At 42.4% G+C, this 20,125-nt stretch overlaps 1 protein-coding gene across 2 annotated transcripts in view; it reads left to right on the top strand.

Annotated features, from left to right (window-relative positions):
• Nucleotides 1-20,125, top strand: part of prickle1a (prickle homolog 1a) — an 89,020-nt gene that overhangs the window by 55,176 nt on the left and 13,719 nt on the right. The window contains exon 1 of one of the 2 annotated variants that reach the window (XM_040132520.1): nucleotides 8,020-8,393. The exons of the other annotated variant lie outside the window; for it this stretch is intronic. The gene's annotated coding sequence lies outside the window, so the exon portion shown is untranslated. Of the gene's footprint in view, nucleotides 1-8,019; nucleotides 8,394-20,125 lie in introns of those variants that run through there. 2 annotated transcript variants of the gene reach the window in all.

The following is a 20,125-nucleotide window of genomic DNA, read 5'->3' as shown; positions in this document are numbered from 1 at the left end:
CAGTGATGAGCCTCTGAAAGAATAAGCCCGGTTTATTACAAATTGGGTCTTTGTTTTTGTAGTTTTGGCCATCATTGCTATCAGTAATAATATTGTAGTCACTAAGTTAATGGCTGAGATCTTGAAATGTGGTGAGTTGGACAGATGCAGAAACACAAGCATTAATGCTTGTCACAGTTTACAGACTGGCCTCCTGGTTCAATTTTATACTATCTTTGTCACATTTGTGGGTGTGTTCACTTTTAGTTTTTTAGTTTTTTAAAGAGATTGGTTTAGATCATCTTATTTACACAATCGCCTGACCGCTTGTGTATTCTGCCTTGTTGGTTCTCAGCAGTTACTTTGGTAAGTACAATGGTGCAGTGGGTTGTAAAAAACATAACTGTCCTTTAAGTGGCTTATTTGGGCCTATTTGTGTGTTTAGATAATGTTAGTTAACAATTTACACATAGGGGTAAACTATGTGTGAATGAGATGAGAGATAATGTAAAAAAGACAGAAAAATTGAAATCTGACCCAGCTGGTTTCACATATGGTGTCATGTAGTTGCTGCCAATGGAGAGCTGAGCTGGATTAGCACCCTTATGTTCAAACTGTCCTTCCCAGCCTTTAAAAGTCTCGGTGGCTGTGCTTCCTGGGTAGTGTAGTGTAGTTTTGGAGTCCGGGGTCTGAGTGGATGGGTGGAATTGCTCCTCCCCAGAGACTCATCCAGCCTGGTTGTCCCCAGCCCAGGGGCATGAAAGGTGACACCTCCTGCCCACAGCCTTGTATTTTATATAATGCTCAACATACTTTCCATTTACCATCACCATATAATCACCCCATCAAGGACGATTCTACATGTCTTCTACATGTCGTCTATACTTAGCTGAGTCTTCTTCTTAGTAATGCCTGTTTCCATCTGTCTTTAACTCTTGCTCATTGGCATACCCCCCCTCACCATCTCACTTTCTCAGTATGCCTCTCCCTTTACTTGTCCGAGGGTTGTTTTGACATTTCCGCTGTTTATATCCTTCCCAGACACAACCATCTGTGGCTGACCCTGACCACACTGTGATGTCCCCCAGGCGGGAACCCATGTTATTATCATCCAGAGCAACATTTGTAGAGTGGAAAAGGATTGTCAGGACCACAACTACACCAGTTTCACATTAGGACTGCAGAGCTGCAGAGGGAAGCACATACAAATCCCTCATCCTGGCTCAGCGCTTGGTCGGTGAAATAAAACAAAGGCAAATGGCGAGCCCGTGCAGGGATGGGTCTGCTGATAAAGATCTGTCAGTGGCGCATTTCCACGGGACAGAGGGTAGGAAAAGAAAGGGAGGGAAAGGGATGGGGGGGGGGGTGTAAGCGATTGTGGTGCAGAGCAGGGGCCCAAAGTTTTCCACAGTTGCAGAAAAACTCCTGCTGGGTGGTGAAAAACTAGCATCTCCAACTGAAACACGTACCTCCGAAACAGGTTGCCTATTAAGGAATTTAGGGAATGGGCAAGATTCTTCTGAGGGTCTGATACCTTCCACTACCTTTCCAAGACCCCCCCCCCCCCCCAAAAAAAACATTCCCCCATCAGCTCGTCATGCAAAGGTGCAGACAGAGTTGTACTGGCGCTGCCCCAGGTCGATGATCCTCAGGATACAGATCTACAACAGCATGAAAAAGCCTTGCATGTAAAGGCACCTTTCATCAGAGCAAATTCCACGATCATGGTGCCATAAATTGAAGAAAAATGCAGAAACCTGTGCCTGCAAGTGCCAATAGGACAAGCAAGGCTGTAAATCTGGTTATCTGGCCCTTTTCAGCCCCAAACAAGTCTGTAAAAAGTAATGTGTTATATGTGAAATGTCGCCCAGAAGTGCGGCTGACCTCATTTTGTTAATGTATTTTTTTGTGGTGGAACAAAGCTGTTGATGGTATTTTAGGGAAGCAATATGACCCAGCGCTGAATTCCACAGGCACACATTAAATTACAGCCTAGTGGCGCTGAAAGCTGCACAGGATTGCAGTTGAAGATGTACAGCCTCTGTTATGAGGGAAACAGACACTATCAACTGGGTCGTCCCCTTTGCAAATGGCTCTCATTGCCAAGTTGAGAGAGGATAATGCTGAAAAGGGATTATATAGGGGCAGGGTAAGAATTTATACAAATAGCTTCCAGGCTACATCTCTCAACCACAGCGAATCTCAAGCTTAAGTTGAGTGTATAAAGGTAGAATTCTGCAGCAGTTTCTCCCCTAGAGTTGAAATTATGTAATCACACACTCTGCATATGAAAATTGCCTACAGTATAATGTCAGTCTATGCAAGCGCTTTTGACAAGAGGATAACTGCTGGGGGAGAGCTCCCTCAGGAGGTGTTGGTTGCAGTCTGGGGTGCCAAAAAAGCCGAGTGTCGAAGAGCCACCAACAGTGATACAGAAACCAAACACCAGAGTCAGTGTGCTAGTTCTGATTGGACAAAGTCTGAAAACTCAGACAGGGAGAGAGATGTAGCAAATCCAGCACAGGAGCATCAGGAATCTTTAGTGAAGACAGAGGGAAGAGGAAGGAAGGGACACATTAAAGAAAAAAAGAAAGTTGAGGCAGAGAGAAAGCAGAGGTCCTCTTATGTTCCTTATCTGGGTAACATAAGGAATCTTAATAGTAGTGCAGGTTGTGTGCTCTGTGCTATCTCACAGGCGACAGAAGACCGGGCTGGGGAATGCAGCATGCCTAAAGGAGCTTCAGTCCACTGCTGGGGGAATTAATAGCAGAAGCACTGCAATGTCTGGGATAAGAATGAAAGGCTGAGGGAAGACACTGAGATTGAAAAAAGCAACGGAAACCAGCAAACATCAGGGTCTGATCCCCTGACAATTTATGTTTGAAGCATAAAATTTAGAGGGGCGTGAAGAATTCAGCAGGGAAACTCGTCCAAACGAACAAAGATGCAAAGCTCATCAGCCAAACTGTGTGTAGGGACGGGAAGATAATGCATTGAATTCAAATCTGTTTGGTGTCATTGCTCAACTGAACCCTCTCAGTGTTTGGCTTTCCCTCAGCTCCCTGGTTTTCCTGCCTGGAAGCCTCCAAACCTTACTCAGTCACCAAACCTGGGACTGGGAGATTATTGTATACCATCAGCCAGTGCAGTCCCTCAGACGTTCTCCCTGCACATGCATATTCGCTGCTAAAATTCCTTAAAACCCCGCAAAATGGCAAAAGATCAAAATCACATGATGCAGATGCAGAAGCACAACCTCTGACCAGCTTTAATGGACTTTGAATGGTTGAATGACAGGTAACCATCTATGAAGGTGCCTACCATAGCCTACTGTTATATGCAAAACTAGTGCTACAACTTAACTTTTTTTGGCCATGTACTTTAGTAACATCTATTTCATCACAATTTGGTCATTCCATGCCTTATTTTAAGGTGGAAATATTACTCAGTTAAATATGCTTCAGGGAGCAGGGTTATTGCATACGTAAACTTCCTTTGGGATACACCAAAATCAAAGAGTGGAACCTCCATTTGAAAAATTTTCAAGGATGCAGCTCTTTAATAAATGACTGCTGGGGAGAAAAGTAGAAGTATGATTGCAGATGGCAGATACAATAGCAGGAAAAGACATTAATTTTGAATAACTGCTAAAAGGAGCCTCTCGAACCCAATGTGAACTAAAATCTCATGTGTGTTCTTGTGTAACCTGAATAGGCAGAGCATGGCCCAAAGGAACACTCTGACATTTTTGGAAATCAGTTATTCACTTTCTTTTGGAGAGGCATCGAGAAGATTGATGCCACTCTCGTGTCTGTACGGTAAATGTGAAGCTGGAGCCAGGAGTTAGCTTAGCTTAGAATAAAGACTGGAACCAAGGGAAACAGCTAGCATAGCTCTGTATAAAGGTAACAAAACCCAACTAGCAGCACCTCTTAATCCCCACAATTAATGTCTTATATCTTGTTTGTTTGACCTGTACAAAATCACAAGTGTAAAAACAGCAAGTTGTGGTTTCATGGAGGGTTATGTGCCAGGCTATTTCTTGGCCAAGCTAGCTGTTTCCTCCAACCCCTCTCTTAAACATTTCTAGCATTTAGGGTTTTGGTTTCCATCTGAGTGAGACTCGGAACAAAAAATGCATGTGCTCTGGCCATGCAAATGTGCTTAAAATGAAGGTATTCACCAAATGGTTAAAGGATTTTCTTGTGTTCCCTCCTGCTTAGCCTGTGGACCATTAGAAAACAATGATTATAGTAGCAAAGCCCAATAGAGGTACAGGGATGGAGGCCAGCAGATATCATGACACTACTCTGAGCATTTGGTTACTACTTCTACCGTGTAACAATTCCATAATTAGCATGCTGTAAGCAAAAACGCCCGCTCTTGTTTCAGTGGTTGTTTGTAGTTATTTTGGGAGAGCTTGAGGAAGAGCCAATTAGAGACTACAAAGGCTAAAGTGTAGCATATCAGTTATAATGGTCTGGTATTTGCAAAATGTTTGATCAACAAGCCAAACAGAATGCCAATATCCCATTGTTACTGTAGCAGTTCATGTAGACCCTGGAACCTATTTCTGCATTTCTTTGTGGGATTCTACAGAAACAGTGGAAACCAATCAGCATCTGACTGTCTCAGTGTAGTCCCAGCTCATGCATTAACTTGCTTGTTTTAGTAATGTGATCCCATTCGTCAGTCTGTGACAGGCTGTCCAACAACAAAACGAGTCAACAGGCTGAGTAAAGTTGGGCCTTTTGGGGCTCTGGGATGACCGGTGGTCCCTAATTGGTAACCAGTGTTTGAGTATAGACAGCAGCCAGGTGACTGGTCAAGAGGTCCAGCTGCTCTGTTGACTGGTCCCGCCTTTGCTTTCAGCCATCAGGCTCTGTCCCAGTCACTTGTTTGTTTGTTTTCTCGCCTTTGTTTGGAGTAGAGATTTCCTGTGTAAACTCAGAGAAAATAAATTCCTTTCAGAAAAAGAATCCTCTCCCCAATTGTTTGAATGTACCTAAATGTGGATTTATTTTCTCTCCTTGTGAGTAATATACCAGCAACAAGCAATTACCAGATATCTCAAATTGAATTAGAGGAAAATGTGTGCATGGAATATGTTTCTGGGACAGACACTGTTTCCATCCGTATCACCATACCTCATATATTTTAATATGCAAATATCCCAGTGGGTTACAGGAAGTTGTAACTTCCATAATAAAAAAATCAAACCATCTCAGCAAACTTAGTTTACACACGCACTGCAGTTTCATGTTCGCTCAGCCTGTGCCCATGCAAACATGCAGCCACACATAAAAAGCAGAGCAAACATGAAAGGCAGAGCAAGCTGCTTGATTAAGACCACGCTAACGCTCCAGTAAATATCCTCAACCAACCTGGCAAGCAAAGTTATAACTACATTAATGTTGGTGGCTTTAAATGTTAAATAGAGACATGTATCTCCTAGACAACCTAATAACTATAATTCCACGCCAAATATCAAATAACTCTAGTGGTAAAACTTTTACATTTTTTGAGTATAAAATAAAGATGCAGATGGGATGCACTAAAGCTGAATGCGGAATTCCCACAAGCTTTTAAAACTGGGTCTCCAAGTCAGTGGCCTGACTTTGAGAAATGCCCTGTTATTGTTTTTGCACAGCTGAAACCACAAAGGTTCACTTTGGGAATTTTCTTTCAATAATTAATAGAAGAGAGCTTCCACTGAAGGACAAATGTTCTACAAGACACAAGCAGATGATGGCAAAGAGAGACAAAGAGTTATTGCTCCTTTACATGGGTCTATGTGCAAACAGTGAATAGCACTTATAAAGTAGAAAATGGCGTCCTCTCTAATTAAGGCATATTTGCTGGTGAGCTCCTGTTGGAGGCGTTACAGTGCCTCAAGGTCCAAATCTTGTTAAAGGAATTGATGATTTAACCAACACAGTCACCGCTGCTCTGTCACACAGCACAACAAATACAAAACAGCTGAGAAGGGAAAAAATATATCAGTTTGTTGACCAACTGATGCCCTGATGCTCAGCAGTTCAATGGGATTACATCTGATACACAGCAATCAGAATCAAGTTCTATTTTTTATTAAAATCAGAAGGGAACACATTACATGGCACATTATATGAGATACGCTGGAAAGTATGCCGAGCATCTTTATGGTCCAAGACATGCAAGTGATGCTGCTCAGAGTTTTTTGGGTTTTACAACACCACCATAAATATCCCATTAGATAAGCTGGAGATAAGCTCTGAAGAAAGACAAGATAAGTGATTGAGAAGCGCTTTAACATTCAGGTCTAGCCGGTTGAACATTCTGGTCTAAGGCAAAAAGGCCTCTCAAAATAATCAGTGGGCTGAGAAATGATATATATCGGCCTCAGTGCTGTGTTACAGAGACCTGACATACACACCCCATTGCCCCATTCCTCCTCTCAGATGGGCAATAACGAATGGTTCCTCACCTCCAGATAACACCAGCTAGGTTGCATTTTTTTGGCCTGTTCTATCTAATTTTGACTTATTTTCAGTGTAGTTCTGAACAATGAAGCAGGAAAAAAATAGATCAGAACTAGGTCAAATATCCCTAAATACATCTAAAAATCTTTGCTCTGACACTAAAATGAGACACATCCCAAATAAAGACAAGGAAGGTTAGTTTAATGTCTGTTCTTTGTGACTGACTACCTGGCCTATTTGAGATGAAGTGATGGGTTGAATGAGGTACCATTCATGTGATTCCGCATTTAGAAAAAGCATGAATTCTATTAATTGTCAATATATATGCAGCTCTGATGACAAAGATACACAGTGAGTGATTGCAGTGAAGTGTGATACCAGATAGTAGCTTATAGCAACTGGTCCATATACAATCTGGCACAGTGTTGTGTTCAGTTGCTTAATGCCAAGGCTGTGTAGAGAATGACTGACAGGTTTGAGCTTGCCTAACCTGTTCTTATTTAAGACGCATTCACACAGTCAGATGTACGTGACGGTCACTGGGTCGTAACCCAGGTCAGCCAAAGATGTAGCGTCTGTTCCAGTGAAAGAGCGAGCCATAGAGGTCAAAGGGCACACATTAAATCGATGTGCATTTGTCACATTTTTGTTTCATGTTTCAGCTTTCTAAAGGGTTGTGTTTTAGAGAGATGGCAGAATTTCAAAGATGTTTTAAGATCCTGATTTCAAATACTACAAATGATCCAGATTTGGCTGAGTTTTTTTGGGGGGGCGCAGTGTCACTCTTGATGTCATGGAAAGGCTTTAACTGGGTCACAGCAAGTCAGAGAGCTCTTTAAAGGTCCACCAGTCAAAAATCTTATCTTAGCTGTATTTATGTTGTCACGTTGGATTGTGATTTAAAAAAAAAAAAAACATTAGGCTGATTCAGTCCAAGAAAAATAAATCTACAGAAAGCAACCTTTTTCATGACTTTGAATGCAGCACAAAGCTTGGACTTTACTATTGTATTATGGTCATGCACTGGTTCATGGGTGGTGGCCATTCTCTTCAAATCTTTGATCATCCCAGAACATTTTGTCTGACTCAATAGACAGCGAGGCAATAGCCTCTTTTCAGTGTATGCATATAGACTTACCTTCCATGGCCCACTGTAAATAGGAGTAGTGTTACACAGTCTGTGTGGGAGAACATATAGTGCATTGTGAAAATTTCATATTGGTGGGAAGAGGGACAAATAGGTTTGCGGAAAAAAAAAGATCATATTTCTAGAGCTGGTGACAAAATGTATGAGGGGCTGGAGGTGCAGAAGGGGGGGTTTAGCAGTTAGTCTGTCAGTTAATGAATAAATAGAGAAACGTGGAATTTTAAAGTTCACAAAGGTGTTTCGTTTATTCATATAAAGCCAAGATAAAGGCGAAAGTTCATATAGAAGTAAAGATAGCCTGTAGGTAAAGGCAATAAAGGAAGATTAACTCACTTAGTAGTTTCCAGGCACTTAAATTACGCAAACAGTTCTCCTCCAACTCCCCACTGCAGCAGCAGGAGTTAAACTCACAGGCGCATATGTCCGCTGTGCTCCAGCCTGGTCCGTCTCTCCAGGATTGGTGGGGGCCGCCTGTTTAAGCCAATAGGCAGGGCGCACCGCTAATGTCATTTCACTGTGACCGCCGAGAGGAGCACCATAGCGCACCGTGCGCCGCCGAAATGACTGAGATGTGGTGACAGCGGGTGAAGTCAGACCAGGCTCTCTCAGCGGTCCTCTTCGATGCAGCCAGTGTCTGGGGTTTAAGCTTATCGCTTTGCACAGCTCCGGGCTCAGCTTCGCAGCACAGTGGTGCACCCTCTCTGGACTTTTCATCTTATGCCAATGAGACGCAGCGTGAATCGCTTTTCCCACTTCAGGAATATTGGCGCTGGATACACCTTTTACTGCGACTGAACGCTTTGGGGGTGAGTGGACAGCTTCTGTCTCCTTTTAAGAGTTGTCTTTGGGCATTAATTTCACAATTACGGGCATTTTCTAATTAATGTTTGGATTTTTATAGCAAACTTTATTTTCAAGCTTCAGGCTATGAAATCGCTCTGAACAGACACCACTGGTGCTGTGATGAAGAAACATGCGCACATTTTGACCTCAATTTCGTGCTTCAATAAGAAAAACAAAGGGCACTTTGAACAATATAGAGGCTAGTGAGAAAAACAACCCACATAACGCCCATCAGTTGAACCGATACTCTACTGGGGTCATAGACGACTTGTGTCGGCCCAAAAACTCATCATCCTGGCTTTAATTAGCTCATCCTCCAATGTTGCCGTGCGCTTTTACGCAGCGGAGACACGTTTCACTTTCCCCGGCGCCCGTGGCCAAAGTGACCCCGTTTCTCTGACGATCGAAAGAACTTGAAAAGACGCGGGGCGCGTGGAAGCGCGGAGTCCCCGGGGCCTCCAGATGTATGGGCTCAGCTGTCGCCTGTCACTTTGGTGACAACTGGTCGGCGCTCCGTGGCCGCTGCCTGTCCGCCGCTGCAGGGCTCCGTAGCTGTCAGGAGTGCTGCAGAGTTAGGGGAGAATGTGGTCACACACCCCGGCCACATACAGTATGAGCAGTCACTCTCACTTTCCTCACTTCTAACCTTGATGGACAGGGTTAAAACGACTTGACCAAAAAAATAAATAAATAAAAAGTCATTTAATTTCAGATTGAATCTGGAAACCTTTTATTAAAGTAAGTGAAGTCATAACTTGTTTTGAGAACATTCGTGAGTCAGTGTTGATCTTCTTCATGGTGTGATCTGCACTATTCTGGCTTGTTTCTAGCTCTCAGAAACTCACTGGCTGGTTTCAAGAGTTTGCAATGCAGTCAGCTCTTGGTATTTAAAAAAAAAAAAAAAAGCTACTGCAAGCTGCTTGAATGAATTCATCACTCCTTATGGACCTCTCACAGAGCCAAACATGCCACAAAGTGTTTCCTCTGGAGAACAATTACACACCCTCAAGTTTCCAACCTTACCATTCTCAGCTGTGATAAAAAAAACGTGTTAAACCTACAAGGCAAAGGAGAGCAGTCACTGTTATATTTAACCGAGGCTGTCTAGAATAACATTTTGCTCTCATTAGAGCACAGTAAACATCGCCATAAGCTAATAAGCCCTGTGCTTGTCCTGTTGGGGGCTGACAGAATGACAGAGCCACTCGGCTCAGACTGAGCGCAGGAGCGCAGAGTCAGGTCGGCCTGAAATCTGTCACTGTGGCCACAGCTGACAAAATCACGTCGCTGCCGATCCCAGGACAGTTCAGCTTTAATCCTGTCAGCTAGGTGAGAGAAAAGACCCAGGGCATGCCGTGGTCTTTATTTAGACATATTGGATATCTAGATTGTGGGAGTGATTATAACTTGGAGCACTTAAACAGTACAACGGGGGAAGATTGGCTGCAGGTTCTGCACAATGTCAACGATGCCACTTCAAAGAGTAACCTGCCGGGTCAAATATTCCTGTAATTGTTCCAGAAGCTATTTTCAAACACGGTCACTCACAGCCATGATTACAGCACTTGTAACATTCGGTCCGGACACTGTCCAGTAAAGAAAGAGGGCAAAGAAAGAAATACTTTTGAGTTGAGTGTGAGGGTTGGCCACAGACATACAGGGAGGAGAGAGCACAGAACCAAGGTGGTGGTGTCACCTAGTGGCTAGAATGGAGGCAGACCGCTTCGCTGCCTGGGAGTCAAAAGAAACTCACCAGTGGCTCTGTTTACAACCGGAGCTGCTTTACATTTTCATCCAGATAAGTGTAAAGTCAGAAAAATCTTTTTAAGGTTTCATGTAGGCAAGTTCAGCTGCACATAAAGCCTTTACGGTGATTTAAACAATATTCTATTATTGTCAATAACGGTTAAACGGTTAAATGAGGCATCCTCTGACATCCAGCATCTGAAACAAGTTCCGCGTTGCCACATAATTTCAAATGAATGCTATCAATATATTCACTGTAAATGGTATTTGATAAATTGACATACTCGATATCCACTGAAATCTGGGTCACATAATTCACAGCTGCACTTATTTAATGTTTAGATGATCTAGCAGGCAAGGCATGTGTTAGAGGAGATGTGAGCTGAGCTTATATGTTCAATGATCTGCTGCAGGTGAGAATTCTCTGTTATTATTAAGTTATTTATAGACTAAATGATTTACAAGTGGTGTTTTTGGAGCAGCTCCACGTGTCACATGGTGCAGGTTCACGTCTCATTTCCGAGGCCTTGAAGTGAATCAAAGGTGCCATTAATAGAATTAAACAACTTTTAAAAAAACTTTTGTTCTAGATTTGTGCGTGAATGTGAGAGGGAAATGAAATAGCTGGCTTTATCATCATTTTTCTTGGACACAGCCATGGAAACAGTAATGATCCTCCTCAGCCAACTTGATGTTTACGAGGGCCCGCTCAATAAATGTGGATTATGTTAATGGTTTATTTTTGTACCAAAGTGCATTGTTAAAAAACTGGAGGATTGAGGATTGGGCAGCAGATACAGATACAGGTCTGTTTTTTTTTTTGTATGAGCACCTCAAAATGTAGCTTTCAACCAGAGATGCTAGCTATAAAGTTAGCACACTTAGCACTTAGTGCCCAGGGAGAGGGGTGGAGGTGGAGACAAATCACAGACAGAAGCCAGTCTCAGACATAAACAGTGGGGCATGTTGTGGTGTGTGTGTGTGTGTGTATGTGTGTGTGTTTTTGTCTAAGATGGACAGAGACAAAGTGTTCACCTATGTATGTGTATGACCTGTCTGTAGGTGTCGGAGAGTCCGTGTGTGTGTGTGTGTGTGTGTGTGTGTGTGTGGCAGACGCCCAGCTGAGTGCCAATGAGCAGAATATAAGTCCCACTACCCGTCTGTATACGTTTCCCACTGTTGATTTAAAAGCCCAGTACCAGTGAAATGTACACAGAGGCCTGTTTGTGCAAAGCTAGAATGAATCACCCTCGCGTCCGTGTAAATCGCCTGCAAGCCAAACACTCTGGCAGCCTTTTATCCCCAGACGTGGTCCAGCTCACCGCAGCAGGGCTAAAAGCAGAGCAGGACAGGGCCGTGTGTTGTGAGGAGCTGTCAGAGGAGGCCAGTCTTTCATGGCTCTGGATGGAGAGATGTGGCATGGAGTCGGGTTGCCATAGACAAACTCCAGAGAGCAGAGCCCATTGACTGTAAACTGTTTGTGGTAGGTTGGCAGGAGGCTGGATGAAATATGGCTTGTTTGAACGTCGGTGGTCCCAGAATCTGCGGGCACTGGGCCTGGCTGAATGGACGGTGGCCTGGATGGTCAAATTTAGGGCGCTGTTCACTGCGGTGGTAGAGAGTGGGATAACTACTGTGGATGCTGCTGTCTATGGGGGAGATTATAACTTTGTGCTTGCCATGTGGGAAAGTTCCCCGCCTGTAACTTTCGATCTGAGACATGTATGAGAGTCAGTGGGATTTGCCCGAAGCGGTGGCAGACACTGGATCCACATGCTAAGCATTATTCTAAAGTGATTAAAGGTAGTTACTGATTTAGCGCCTGCAGGCACAACTCTGTTTATTAGGAGCTGCAGGATGATGTTAGAGGAAAACGGTTTTGGCTCGCACACTGGAGTTTAATGCCCCAGCAGATCTCTGGTAACCACACGGCATAATTGCGGGACCAACCATCAGACCACCACGATGATGAAAGCCATACACAGCGCACATGTTTCATTATCACCACCATGTATAGGCATGATGCTCAGCTCTGAATGAATACTGGATAATAACCACGGCGCAGTGCTACGAAGCTGGTTATTATCAACACGTCTGTCTTTGATAAAGGGGAATAACAGATGTAAAGATGCCAAATGTCAGCAACCATAGTGATGGAGTTGTTGGAAAGTTATTCTGACCCAGCCTGACTCAAACATGGTTGCCTGCAGGAGGGAATGTTTGTCCTACTGTCCTCCACATCTATAGGGATCCATCCTAGCAATCACAGCATCGCGGGGCACGAAGCAAAAGAAAACACATTACCCTGAGATAGTCATTAAAAAGCCCAGCTCAGTTCCCCGGCACACAACAGGGCATTGAGTTTTAGCTTTCCGGACCCCTGGCTGGAAATATGCAAAAAAAAAAAAAAAAAAAAAAAAAAGTCCCCCCTCTCCTTCCTGTGGCTCTTATTCCTCCTGCCCTGTTGGCATTGTCACAGGGGTGGAGTCGGTGAGCGTGGATGATATGGAAAAGGTCAGCGGGGTTTTAAAAATGGGCTCTGCAGGGCAAGTGATTTTTGGACTCACAACAAAGGTATTTCCTGAGACTTTTCAGAAAGGTTACAGTTACAGACGGTGGGGACAGTTGCTGAATATCTGCCAGGATATTCCTCTCAGAAACTTTGATCCTGTCAATTCCCAAATCACAAAATGCTGAATTTGGTTATAGTCACTCATTTTAGAGTATCTCCTAAAATACACTGTAAGAAGATTATCGGAAAAACAAAGCGAGATATGCATATACATTATCCCCCTACAGCTCTCTCGGGAGAAGATTTAAACTGCTGCTGTCTTCTTCTCATTGTGTTTCAGCTGAGGAGTTTTTCATATGTCCTTATTCAAACATAATTCCTTCAAAAATCTGGATCTAGTGTGAATCCATCAACACCGCTGGTTACGCATGATTTAACACTCTTGTGTTTACGACAGACACTGATACAGCGGAAATAGTCTTCATGCAAAAGGAGGAAGTCCATCTAACTGACCGATGCAGTTATCACAGCAACATCTAAGAATGCAGTATCATTGATGTCCATAGTTGTAGTCATATTTCCCCCAAATCAGCTAATGCTAGATTTTATAACTCAAGTAAAAACGAGTGTAAAACAGCAAACATTCAAGTTGTACAATAAATTTATTTTTCTTCATTTTACATTGCAACCAAAAAACATTACAAGGTACCTCGCTGTTTATGGCCACCTAAATCAGTGTTTTTTTTGCTTTCCACATACTTTGGTTTGTGTTTTTATGCGAAAATAATATGCACATACAATATGGAGCAGGATTCGATAGGAGCTAGAATCGAACTGGAAATCAGAATCAATAAAATTGGAATGATATTGACTCGTAACCAAGGCCATGTACCCACTTCTCTCTATGAAGAGATACAGAGGATAGGTAGCTTAAACTGTGTAGCCCCAGCCACAAATATACCAAACATGTCCTCTCTGTCTGTCTCTCTCAGATGAATTCATCAACTCTGACTTCCTTTCTACTAGCAGCATTCCTTGTTTGTTTGTTTGTTTTTAATCAAACTTTGTATTCAAATGCTATTTTTGATTGTATTTGTCTCTTAAATTGGTTTGTGACATTGAAGTCAGGGGACTATCTAATGTGTTCTCCCAGCTCCCCTCCTCCTCAACTCTCAAATTCACAATTATTTACTATCAGAGGAGCAATGTGTAACATTTGCAGCGCTGTCATCTTTTATAATTTGTTTTCTTGTGTTAAAATGTGTTTGTTATCAGTTGGAAATAGTCATCATAGTAAAGGTAGATGTTGTAGTGTAACATATAGATGGGTCAATATTGACAAAGGACAACTGAGGACATGTCTTGCAGAGCAGCAGCCTGAGGCCCACAATGGGCCCACTGAGCTGACGCAGAAGCAGTTCGTTTGGCCACAACAACCTGACGGCAGCTCCTAGTGAGAGGCCAGTTCAAAGAGTCGGGCTTTTGTTTGCTATGCTCGCACTGTCTTCCTGTTAGGGGCTGGGCTCCCAAAGAAAACAAGAGCAGTGGCTCACCAGATGTGTACATCTGTGCATGTGTCCCAGCCGTAGGCAAGAACACACTTGACCATTAAGGGGGAATGTTTAATGATGTTGAGAAGGAATAAAAAAACTGAAGAAAGGGGAGCTCAATTTTTATGGGAAGTATCATTTAAAAAAAAAAAACACGCACACACACACACACAGCGTGTATCCCCAGTGTGACATGTTCCTTTATGCTGGCTGAAAAGGGTTTGGTGTCATTAGTGACCTCAGTATCAGCGGCTCCAGAAATAACACACTGATGCTGACAGATACAGACGTATTACATGCGAGGTTTCTAAGAATAAGCGTTGCCCTGGAGGACTGGTATCCTTAATTTGGGGGTGATAAGGCAGCCAGTTGTGTCCCTTTTTCCATTCCACTCATACACACTCACACACTCATCCCAGGCACTAATGACCCCGTGCCTGGCCTGTATATCTGCTAAACTGTCTGAGGCCTCCTGAGGGCTTCAGATTGGAACTCAATAGACCCGAATACACACACATACATCACATGAACACATTCCAGCTCACAGCTCACACACCTATCCTGTCTACCACAGGCAGGCTTCTGTACTCCACCTCTTTACCAACTTGCATCTCCAAATTACACAGTTACTGAAAGAGACCTAGTTAAGCTGTGCGACATATTCATCTTCATGCTAAATTTGTCAACTAAATCAAAATGGCATGAAATTACTGTTTAGAGTGTGCAGTCAATTAGGCAGAGCAGGCTGTCAACTCTAGTTTTTAGTGCCCCGGCAGTCGCAGGCCTAACATAACAAATAATTAAGTAAAAGAATTTCACGCAGTGAGGTACACAGATTCCAAATTTGGGAAAATGACAGCACTGGTATTGTATCAGTACTCAGTATCGGCAGATAAGACTGAAGTTAGGTTTTGAAATTGGCATTGAGAGAGGAAAGGTTGGATAGGTGCATCCGTAGTTTAGAGTAACTATAAGCTCCGTGTCTATTATTCCTTATAGCAGACTTCTCTCTCAACTAAAACAAGATTTGTTCTAATCTTTATTATTAAAGTCGACAACCCTCCCAAACACAACTACAGTACATGCACCAAGCAGAGGTAATTGCGCAATGGCTCCCATTTTTTTCAGTTTATTCACTCATATTTTTCTGTTTTGGAAACGGATGTTTCTATTATGAGTTTTTTAAAGATCTAAACGAACAAACCATCTCCACTTGTTCCCTAATGCATTCTACCATTCGAGTATCCCACCCAGTCACTTATTTACAACTGCAAAAAGATTATGTCACAACAATTCATCATAGATGATCTATGAAAAGTATCAAAACTTAACTCACTGTTGCAAACAGATGCATAGATAATCAGATATAAGCTTGCCTCCCAAGATGTAGGACCTCCATACATGCATAACCTTGCTGTCCTTTTCAAAAATGTGAATACATTAGACATACATCTCACATAAAGCAAGTCTCAAACTCAAACAACTCCAGATTGGTCTCCTCAGCCAGGATTAATCATCCAGTAGTACATCTCATAATGAAAGTAAGTCTAGGAAAAAAAAATGTTTTCTGTATATTTGAAAGTGAGTCACATGAGGAGGTGAAAGGGTCAACAGCATCAGAGCAACAGGGAGCCTTACTGGGGAGATCATTGGGCCTCTCCTCTGCTCTTTCTGCTGTTTTTACTACCACCTTAATGACTTAAATTGTGTCCAATTAAGCAGAGCTGGAAAGAAGCATCCCCGCTCTCAGTCTTCAGAATTCCCTCTGTGCTGTGGCACTGGAGCATGTGTTTAATTAGAACGCTCTAAAAAGACTGCAACGGAGTGTTTCTCCAGGAATGTTAATCATTAGTTGGATCCTGACTGAGCAGCTCTTAACTGTTTTAGAGTATTGTTGGATTCCATGGTTTGCCTTTTGAAGCCTCGCGGCTCAGGAAAATGCTTCCACGTGTGGGAATTGCCAACTTTTTCTTTCTTCTTTTTTTTTTTTTTTTTAGACTGCATCCTCTCCTTCTACAATGACTTGCTCGTAGCACTCTTGCCCGAGTATTGCCGGTTTTGTTACGGCGGGCTCATTCATGTGTCCGTTTGAGCCTGAGGCTGGAAACACACAGGAAATAGTTTTCTTGCCATATGAAGGATATGAACTTTGAGGAAAGTTGAGAAAACTCCAAATTTGTAACGTGTGAAGTTTAAGTGGTGTGTGAGTTAGACTCTCTGAAAGTGTGAGGTCATAAGCTAAAAATTTAGTGAAGTCTAAAAGTCCACAAGAGTTGAATCTGGACATTGACGGGGCGCTGTTTCAACAGCAGTGATCAAACCTTTTTAGCATTACATGGAAATGAATTCATGGAAAACTTGACAGTTTTCCTGGTCATGGAGAAAATATTAAAGTGTTACTGAAGAAATAAAAAATAAAAAAACAATGGTGAAAACAGAGACCTGTTGGTTGAGCTCATTGGTGTATGGTGTTGAAAGGGTTGTTTTGTAATTTTATGTCCATCTTCATCCCGGTTCGTCCATGGAGACCACACATGACAGGTTTTGCCCATTGCCAATCCAGTGCTTTTGTCAGTGCAAGTGTGTAGTGTAAGAGCAGCCCATTCATCCTTGGCCCTCTCTGTGTGTAGACAGCCACAGGCTTTTGTTGAGTTATAGTGTTCTCAAATAAAGGGGCTTCCTCCCTTTAAGAGCCCGGGGAGCTCCGTTGCTCCACTTCCCATTGTTCCCAATGAGGTCCGGCTTTTACAACTAGGTGAGAGGGTGTCAAATTGAGGTTGAAATATGACCTGTCCTGATCGTACATCTCTGCAATGTTTGGAAAAGCAGTTAGAGAGCAGTGTACTTATTATAAAGTGAAGAAACTACCAGTGTGCCGACATCAGGCTTTGTTTAGCAGAGTTGTGTTATGTCATGTATTACAGGTTACTCCATTGAAACTGGATATTCATGTTGATGTATTACATCATAACTAAACCGGGTTAATGCAAATTAAATTAAGCAGAAAGTAATGGATAGAAAAGTAATATTTTCATTGATTGCTTCCATGAAATCAGGACTATTCAAACTGACATCATCTCCTTAATTATTGTGTTGGTTTAAATACAATAGCATTACATGCTGTAATCTAATAATTAAATACAAACAGCTTGGTTACAGACTTGGGATTTAAGTATTGTGAACTTTGTCGTTGCTGTTTGGTAAGCTAGAAAATTAGATTTTCAGTCAGAGTTGAAAAGGTCAAATATAGCCATATCTCATTACCAATTTAGTCCGATAATAATTTCTTTGTTTTTCATTTTGATTTTTCCTATTCAGCTGTCCTGAGAAACGCGTGATTTTTAGTAAGGTCAAGTGCCAAGTGAATAGATATTTCTATTTACTTTTTTCAAATGTATCTTGTCAGAAACTAAGCTCAGATCTAAGATCTTTAGCCTCAGCTGCCTCCAATGTGTCAGAGTGAAACAGCAAAAAGGGGTTATGTGAGGGTTATAGGGCTAACAAGCCCACAGTCTGACCTGAGTTTGTCAGCGCCAATCTAGCTAAGTCAATATCAATGCGCTGACTGCTCCACCAGTTGACCTTTTCCTCCCTCTTTCAAGGCATAAAAAGGATTGTTGTTACAGTAGAGTGATAGACTTTTATTGGCTTTTATAACTGAGGCTTTTGTCGGGCCTGTGTCCTGCTAATACCCGCTGGCAATTCATTTAAACCTTGAGAATTCCTACTCTTTATAAGAAAGCTCACACACCAGTGAGAGCTATTTTCAACAATGGTCATCAATGATGGTAAGTTGGAGACTGACCTTCCCTTTGCCCCATTGGTACTCCAATTTATGATATGTTTTAGGACCAAAATTTGACTAATTTAAACAGATTATATCAGGCTTTAATTCATGCTAGTGTCCATCCCTGCACAATCTTTCCCACTGGGGATTACATCCTTACTGTGAGATATAAATAGCATTCAGCTTTGACTACATGCTTTGTTTTATGGGTCCCCTTCTTCAAGGACGTGTTTGGACCAGAGAAGAATGCAGCTTTATCGTCAGGGTGTTGGTTCTGATGATGATCATCCCTGCCCTGTCATTGTCAGGGCATGCTGGTCATGGACTACCTTGCCGCTACCTCAGGGTGGTTTTTTGTTTTTTTTTTTGTTTTTTTTTTTTTGGAGTTTTTTTACAGCGGTGAGAAGGTGCAGACCAGGTGTGAGGTGCTGTTCAGGTCGTTGTGGCTATGAAAGGAGAATGGGCTGTAAAGCCCTGGGGACGTAGATTTATGGGTCATCTGGTGCTCGCTAAGGTCAAGGGTCAGGGATGCATGACTTGTCCATCTTTATATTATTCAACTATCTGAGGCGAACCTTGAACTGTGCAGCCAGCTACTTCTAACTATACAGTCGTACAAACTCAGAATGATTTTCAGAATGTTGTTATTCTGATGCAGGTTTCCCAGTGGAGAGACTAAAGATAATCCGCAGATGTCTTAAAATAGTAATCCACACTTTAGTTCATTGTCAAAGGCCATTGTTTCTCTTTCGCAGTCTCAGTGTGAGAAGTGCTCACATCTGAAATTCAAAGGTATCTGTGATTCCCTCTGAACCTTGAACCTGTTACTCAGGTTTCTTTCAAATATGCAACTTTAGGAAGGACACTGTTTCATTTAAGCTTCAAATGTGTCAAAATCTAAACCAGAATACATTACATACTACATTTTGAGACTACTAGGAACAGTTCTGTTTACTCATACAGGTATTGCCAAATAGGGCCTGCAACTTTTGTCCAGATTTTTAGATTTGTTTACCATCTCAGCCCCCCCCCCCCCACGAACACACACACACACACACACACACACACACACACACACACACACACACACACACACACACACAAAAAAGCCAGGATGCTGTGTTGTCCCTCCCCTCTAAGACTTGCTAATGGAGCAGGGTGCAGTCTTTGGACCAGCACAAAGGCCTGAAGTTTGTTTTGAAAGGGTGCCTCTCCTCCTCCCTGCCCTTGGCAGCTACAATGGCTTTGTCTATAGATCCACACGCACCTTCAGCACGTGCGCCATGCAGAGGTTAATGCACATTGGCCCCCATTTTCTTCAGTTTTTTTTTTTTTTTTTTATAAAACAACATTTTCTTTTCAGTAAGGGGACATCTACACGTAGGCTGCATTTTATTTTAAATGTAAATGACTGTGAAATGACAGTCACCATACATGTGAGGTGTGTGGGCACGCAGAGGATGGGATAAGTGACACGCAGGCAGACACTGTCAGTCATGCACAGGTAAGCTAAACTAGGAATGGGTGGCGATGTTTTGCCCTTCTTTTCTGACTGACATTTTGATTAAACAACGCGGTCTACTGACCAGTCTGTGCAGCAGAACATCATTGTATACATGCTGATCTCCACATATCAGCCAACTCGTGATTTGATTGAAGGGAAACTGTGGACTTTACACCAAACTAGCTTTGAATAAGCTGTGGTTGTGTGCTAAATGGTTTAAAAGTATGACAGCACTTGTTCCATTTTTAATGCTCTTTGAAGATACATTCGTCAAACTATTTCATTGCATCCGCTACATAACAGCCTTGACCCTCGCTAACCCTCTTATAGCCCCCACTTAAAAAACCCTAAAGTGTAAATGCTTCATGCATGTGTTCAAGTTCACAGAAATACATCCTGACGTCATCGCCACAGAATTAAACAGCTGCTACAATGTTTATAAAGAAAGCAATTTTAGGTGTTTAATAGGTTCCTTGCTTCCTAGTAAAATGTTCTACTGCTTTGTTTTACAGTCTTAAAGTATGTTAAGACCCTACATCGAAAAGGATAAACCTAAAGTTATATGAGATACAATTATGTACGCTATAAAATGTTCT

This window comes from Xiphias gladius, chromosome 8 (assembly GCF_016859285.1).
Source record: "Xiphias gladius isolate SHS-SW01 ecotype Sanya breed wild chromosome 8, ASM1685928v1, whole genome shotgun sequence".
NCBI lineage: Eukaryota > Metazoa > Chordata > Actinopteri > Istiophoriformes > Xiphiidae > Xiphias > Xiphias gladius.
Note: the sequence above shows the minus strand (reverse complement) of the source record. Positions and strands in the feature narration are given on the sequence as shown.